This window comes from Galeopterus variegatus, unplaced genomic scaffold, assembly GCF_000696425.1.
Source record: "Galeopterus variegatus unplaced genomic scaffold, G_variegatus-3.0.2 Scaffold2281, whole genome shotgun sequence".
NCBI classification, from domain to species: Eukaryota; Metazoa; Chordata; class Mammalia; order Dermoptera; family Cynocephalidae; genus Galeopterus; species Galeopterus variegatus.
In genome coordinates this window covers 174,369-182,323 of record NW_007728392.1, presented here as the reverse complement: position 1 = coordinate 182,323, position 7,955 = coordinate 174,369, and positions in this window count along the sequence as shown.

Genomic DNA, 7,955 nt, shown 5'->3' with positions numbered 1-7,955 from the left:
GGCAGAAGTAGTCTTACAAAACAGAAGAGGTCTCGATTTACTAACTGCAGAACAAGGAGGTGTTTGTTTAGCCCTACAGGAAAGATGCTGCTTCTATGCCAACAAATCCGGGATAGTTCGAGACCATATCAAACAACTACAAGACGACTTAGAAAAGAGAATAAAACAACTGGCAGAAAAGCCCCTTTGGACTGGACTTAATGGATTCCTGCCTTATCTCTTACGCTTTTTAGGGCCACTTGTGGGCTTGCTTCTTTTGCTTTCTTTGGGGCCCTTTTTACTTAATAAAGTCACAGCTTTTGTTAAACAACAAATTGAGGCTATTCAGGCAAGGCCTATACAGGTCCATTATCAATGCCTTGAGATGCAAGAACAAAGTGGTGCCTATATACCACTAGATTCACCTTAACAAATGCTACCTCTGTGAGCTGAACTGGATAGCCAGAGACAGGTAGGAGGGTAAGTACCCCACACCACCCTAAACAAAAGGCTGCCATTAATGGCAACCCATTTCTATGACGGGTACCATGCTCAGGATGGGTTACCCCAACCTAAGACAGGCACAGTTCCCGAGAGGTTTTCTTGGCTTGAAAAAATAAAAAAGGGGGACCTGTCTGGGGCCAAAGAGCCCAGTCATAGCCTGCCCAGGGTCATGAAGCCCTGCCAATAGCCCTCTGACACTAAAGATATAAATGCTGTGACCTTTCCGCCCTTTTCTCCTTTTTACTGCTTGCACAGTCCTAGGCGTAGATCACTGCTACTTTGCTTTAGATAGCTGAGAAATGTTCCATTTCCTGAAATGATTTGCCCTGTGTTTTTTTTCCCAAAAACATCTGCATACTTCCTTATCTGCTGATTCCCTCCTGCTGTCTATATAAGCTGTGACATTCTGGCTAATAAATGAGACTTGATCAGAATACTGTCTTGTCTCCATTTCTCATGTCTCTTGTCCCATCCAATTCCCACTCCCCCCTCCAGGGTCTGCATTGAATATCCCGTGAGTCAGGACAGTTAGCTAGTGTTATATTGAAGATTTTTGCATCTATATTCTTCAAGGATATTGGCCTGTAGTTTTCTATTTGATGCATCTTTGTCTGGTTTTAGTATCAGGGTAATGTTTGCATCATAGAATCAGTTTGGGAGACATGCCTCTGTTTCAATTGTTTGGAACAGTTTGAAGAGAATTGGTATCCATTCCTCTTTGAAGATTTGGTAGAACTCTGCAGTGAACCCATTCAGTCCTGGGATTTTCTTTGTAGGGAGCCTTCTGATAACCTCTTCAATCTCTTTTATTATTATAGGTCTGTTCAGATTTTCTATATCTTCTTGGGTGAGTTTTGATAGTTTGTATGCATCCAAAACTTATCCATTTTCTCCAGATTTTCAAATTTGTTGGCATATACTTTTTCTTTGTAGTCTCTAATGATTCCTTGTGTTTCTGAGGTGTCAGTTGTAATATCACCTTTTTTGTTTCTAATTTTTGTTATTTGGTTCTTTTTAAAATTAATCTTGATAAAGGTTTGTCAATTTTATTTATCTTTTCAAAAAAACAACTTTTTGTTTCATTTATCTTTTGTATTGTTTATAGGGTTTCTATTTCATTTAATTCTGCTCTGATCTTAATTATTTATTTCCATCTACTAACTTTAGGTTTGGATTGTTCTTCTTTTTCTAGATCTTTAAGGTGAAATGTTAGGTTTTTTATTTGCCATCATTCCATTCTTCTGAAGTAAGCATTTAATGCAATAACTTTCCTCCTTAATACTGCTTTTGCAGTATCCCACAGGCTTTGATATGATGTGTCATTATATTCCTTAGTTTCAAGAAATTTTTTGATTTCTTTTAAAATTTCTTCTTGGACCCACATGTCATTAAGTAGAATGTTGTTTAATTTCCATGTGTTTGCATAGTTTTCAGAGTTTCATTTATTATTAATTTCTAGTTTTAATCCATTGTGATTGGGAAAAATATGTGGAGTAATTCCAATTTTTTTGAATTTGTTAAGACTTGCTTGTTGACCTATTATGTGGTCTATCCTGGAGAATGTTCCATGTGCTGATGAGAAGAATAAATATTCTGAGGCTGTTTGATGGAATGCTCTGTAGATATCTGCCAAATCCAATTGGTCTAAATTATTGTTTTGATCTTGTGCTTCTCTTTTGATTTTTTGCCTAGATGATCTGTTCAATGATGAGAGTGGGGTGTTAAGGTCCCCCGCTATGATGGTGTTAGTGTCTATCTCTTTCTTTAGATCTAATAGTGTTTGCTTTGCAAATCTGGCTGCTCCTACATTGGGAGCATATATATTTATGCTTGTTATGTCTTCTTGATGGTTAGATACTTTTATCATTATATAGTGGCCTTCTTTATCAATTTTTATGGTTTTTGCTTTAAAATCTATTTTATCTGATATAAGAATAGCTAGTTCAGCTAGTTTTTCATTTCTACTTGCATGATATACCTTTTTCCATCCTTTTGCTCTTAGTGTATGTTTGTCTTTGCAGGTCAAGTGAGTCTCTTGGAGACAGCATTTTGTTGGGTCCATCTTTTTAATCCAGTCAGTAAATCTGTGTCTTTCAAATGGGGAATTTAATCCCTTTACATTTAGTGTTATTATGGAAAGGTGTTGATTTACTCCTAGCATTTTACGATTGTTGTTTAGATCTTTGAAGTACATTTTGTTCCTTTCTTCCTAATTTTCTGTTTGTCTTCTGTGTTTGTTGGTTTCTTGGGGTTATTGATAAACTGTTTCTTATCTCTTTTCTTAGCATTTTTCGTTTGCAGATAGGCATTGTTCTTTATTGCATATTCATGGCACTGATGGTTGTTTTTGTGGTGTCAAACACAGTACTTCCTTGAGAATTTCTTGTAGGGTTGGCCATGTGGTAGTGAACTCCTGCAGTTTTTGTTTGTCCGAGAAATATACTATTTGTCCTTCATTTCCAAATGATAGCCTTATGTGGGGGAAATAGAATAGTTTAGTCAAGGCCCCTGCTGAGGTCCAGTTGGGGGTCAAGCAGCACATTTCTTGTAACCAAGTTGTGTGAGGGAGGAGTTAGTGCACATGTGCACCCACGTATCTTTTTAGTTTGTTGCTATTGTGTGTTCTACAGTTTGTGAAGCAGAGCTGGCCAGCACAGTCCATGTCTAAAAATAGAGCATTTACTTTTCTGGTAGCTGCTCAGATTTTCTTTGGACTCTGCCAGAAGCAGTGGAGTTTTGGAGTTTCACTTTGTACTGCCTAGCTCTTAGATGTGTGCTTCCTGAATAAAGAGTATTCTTTCTTTAACCAAGGCTCCAAGGACATTTTTGCCAGTTACCTAGCTCATAGAGCTGCATGTGAAAAGTTAGTCAATGGGCTCGAGGGGTCTGTGAGCTCCAGACACACCCCTAGCTCTACACCTTGCTGTACCCACCAGTGAGAGGCATCCCTTCCTTGGGAAATGAACTCTGAATTTGGGTTCTCTTCCTGCATTTATTTTTGAGACCAGGAAGTTACAGGAAGAGAACATAGGTGGGGTTACAGTTTAACAATACAGGCTGGTAACTTTCAGTGAAACAAGCCAGATGGCATTCTATTATACAATTAAGTGATCTTACAGCAATTTCTCTCTATCTTTACAGAACAATCAGTAGCTAGTCTGTTCTTGAGCCAGCAAACTTTCTGTGCCACAAATCCTTATCTTACACCAGAGACTTTATAGCCTGAGGAAAATTTCCAGTCCTCCACAAGGTCAATATTTGAAACTGTAAGGCTTTGGAAAACCAGGCCCTGTGAAGTACATTTGCTTTATGAACATTCCACATCTCCCCCGTTTTATTTATTTAAAAGAAAAAGCAAAAGCTATAGATCAAGTTGGCACCATTAAGACACAAAGCATTTTGTTAAAGCAAAGTTAGTATAATTTAGCATGGCAAGTCCTTTTAATTTACTTCAGGTGAGTACTGATGATGTCATCATCTCTCAGGGCAGCTGCAGCAGCATCAATCCTAGGTGCTGTGAATTGGGTGTTATTACCAATTGTTGAAACTCTGGAAAGGCATCTTGCTCCATATTATAGTTGATTCTGAGTCCAGAGAGTTTGTTATTATTAGTTCACCTGTCCAGGACATTAGTGCTTTCAGAATGTCTAGTCTAATGTAAAACTTTTGATCAATTATGAGTCTTTTGTTTAAGAACAGCATGTCTCATCCAAGTTGCAAAAACCCTCTTTAAGGCCAGGAAAATTTAGAGAACTGCTTTTGTAGAGAAGACGTTATTTCCCCCTTTATGATCAAGGCATTCCTCATGAAAGCATTGATGATCAATATCTTGATTGAAACGGTCTTACTTTTCATTGTATGTGTCCCACGTGGCTGGAATGCTGTTTCCCAGGTGATCTGTCCCACGTTGGGAGGAAAGATGAACAGCAGGATGAAGCAGCAGTTTAGGCCAAATTTTGACAACATGAAAGAGAGATCAACAACTTGGAAGTGAGACATGCTATCTTCTAACCAAAGTTTTTATATCCTGTTATAAAGAGAGAGACAGTTAATTTTCATTAAACTTAAAAATAGCCACATTTTCATAATTATCGTAAGAATACTTAAAGTTACTAAATTTTTTTGGGGGGTATCAAATAAGGAGAAAACAAATGCTTTTATCTTTGTTTTAAATGACATTTTACCAAACTGTTGTTAGTTATAGATAGCTGAAGAGAGAGGGAGAGAGTTTTCTTACATTTGGAAAAACATTAGGAGAACCAGCAGTGTTTTACAATAAGGAAATTGTAAAAACACATAACTTTTTTAATGAGCTCACTAATTAACTTTTGTTGTTTTGAACTTGGTGAACAATTTCACAAAGCCATCAGTTTCTTTATTAGAATTTTGGAACTTCAGTTTAAAGCTATGAACTCAAAGCTTGTCGGAAACTGTACCTATCAGAGTTTTTTAATGAAATATTTGAAGACAACATTTTAAAATTATAATTAAACTAGTATTATGACTGGTAGCATTTATATCAAGACACAGATACTTAAGAACCTTACAAGATTTTGGAACACATATCCATAACACTTTAGTACTGACAATGCTTTCCCATATAGTCTAATTTATTAAATAAGCCAATTAGTTTAGATACATCTTTCATATATCCTTTGACAAACTCCAGGGCCCTGGGAATTCCTCAAAGTTAATATTAAAATGTTGAGCTTTTAGAATTTGATTTTGGAAAAATTTCTTAAATAACAAAAGACTTAGGTAGCTTAAGTGACACAAACCAGAAAAACTGACATAAGAATAAATAGACAATTAAATAGACCTATAACAAATATGGATATTGAGTCAATAACCAAAAATCTCTCAGCAAAGAAAAGCTCTTTAACAGATGGCTTCACTGGTGAATTATACCAAACATTTAAAGAAGAATCAACAACATTCCTTCCAAAACTCTTCCAAAAAATCATAAAGAGAATACTTTCCAAGTCATTCTGAGTCCAGTAATATCACACGAATGCATCACAAAAAAGGAAAACTACAGACTAATATTTCTTATGACTGTAGAAACAAAAATTATCAAGAAAGTGCTAGCAAACTGAATCCAGAAACATATAAAAATAATTATCACCATTACTGTTGTAATTTTTATTGTTATGTTACTTTTTTCTATTTTGGTCTTAAGTCTCTCTTTTGAGCATAGTCTGAAACCAATATAGCCACTTTCTAGGAAACTCCAGACTGGGGGAAAGTTAGTGAGTTCTGGGTGTGGAAGTCAGGTGAGACACAATGAGGAAACCAAAATGCTCAACACAGAAGAAATCATTACTTATAGGTCCCAAGAGGTCAGGAGTGACAAAGGGAGGCCAGTGACAATCTGGAGACTACGAGGAGCTCAACCAGTGGGTAGGAAGCAGGGGATAGAGAGAGAACTTGTAGGACTATACCTTATTAAGGTCCATGAGCATTATCCCTTAAGCTTTCCCATGGGTAATGTGGATTTGCTAGTTTAAAGAAAACATGCATGAAGTGGGGGCTTATTTACATGACTCAGGTGTTGATCACAAGGTTTTATTGGGGTCAACAGCTGTGGGATGTGTTGGGTATGGGGTCAGTGCTATGAGGAATAGGTGGGCTATATAGCAAATAACCACATGGGGAGGGAAAATTTTAACTAGTCCAGAGGAGATGGTGTATGGCTGGGTATCAAACAACTCATGTGATCCTAAAAATGGATGCTGAGGCAGCAAGTATGTTAAACAAATTTATGACAATTACAAATGGAATTTATCACAAGGATGCAAATTTGGTTTAACATCCCAAAATCAATTAATGTAATATCCCATATCAATAGAATGAAAAAACAAAAACTATATGATCACCTCAACATAGGAAGAAAAATAATTTGAATAAATGCAACACACTTATGATCAAAGCACTCGACAAACATGGAATAGGTTAGAACTTCCTCAACTTCATAAAGAGTATGTATAATAACGCCAAAGCTATCATGATACTTAATGGTTAAAGACTAGATTCTTTCTTCCTAAATTCAGGAAGAAAAGGTTGTCCACTCTCACGTTTTCTATTTCACATTATATTGGAGGTACTAGCCAGTTCAATTAGGTGAGGAAAAGAAATAAAATAATTTGTTTTGGAAGGTAAGATATAAGACCATGTATAACGTCTATGACATTGTCTCATACAGAAAATCCTAAGAAATCCAGAAAAACTATTAAAATTAGTAAATCAAGGGCCAGCTCTGTGGCTCACTCGGGAGAGTGTGGGGCTGATAGCACCAAGGCCACAGGTTCGGATCCTATATAGGGATGGCTGGTGCACTCACTGGCTGAGCATGGTGTGGGCAACACCAAGCCAAGGGTTGTAATCCCCTTACCAGTCAAAAAAACCCAAAATTAATAAATCAATTCAGCAAGGTTGTATGATATAATTTCAATGTACAAAAATTGCATTTCTATATATTTGCAATGAATAATCAAAAAATGAAATTAAGAAAAAAATTCCATTTATGATATTATCAAAAAGAATAAAGTACTTAGGAACATATCTAACAAAAGAAGTGTAAAAATTATACTCTCAGAAATTCAAAACACTGTTGAAAGGAATTAAAGAATATCTAAAGAAATGCAAAAACTTTGAATGATCATAAATCAGAAGACTTAATATTGTTAAGATAAAAATCCTCCCCAAATTGATCTACAGATTCAATGTGATACCTATCAGAATGCCAGTTGGCTTGTTTGTAGAAAAGAAACTGATTTTAAAATCCATATGGAATTGTGAGGGGCACAAAATAGCCAAAACGATCTTGCTAAAGAAGAACAATACAACAGGACTCACACTTTCCGATTTGAAAACTCACTAAAAACAAATAGTAATCAGAATAATGTGGTACTGGAATAAGGATAGACAGATGGCCAATGAGATAAAATACAGAATCCAGCAATAAACCATGTATGTATGGTCATTTGATTTTCAACGAGGGTGCTAAGACCTTTCAATACAGAAAGAATGGTGTTTCCAACAAATGGTGCAAGATACTGGATAGCCATATGAAAGAGAATGAAATTCTCACACAATACACAAATATTAACACAGAATTGATCAAAGACCTAAGTGTAAGAACTAAAGCTATAAAACTCTTAGAAAATAACATAAGAATAACTCCTTTAAGACTTCCAATTAGATATGATATTAAAAGCAAGAGCAGCAAGAACAACAAAAACAGATGTTCATCAAAATTAAAAACTTTTGTGCTTCAAAGGATACTATAAAGAGAATGAAAAGACAACTGACAGAATGGGAGAAAATATTTGCAGATCATATATCTGATAAGGTAGTGTATCTAGAACACAGAAAGGACGCTTACAACTCAGTTTTTAAAATGGGCAAATGGGCAGAAACGGAGTGAGGCACGCCGGACCGGCCCAACGCTGCGAGCTCTGTGAGTCACCCCC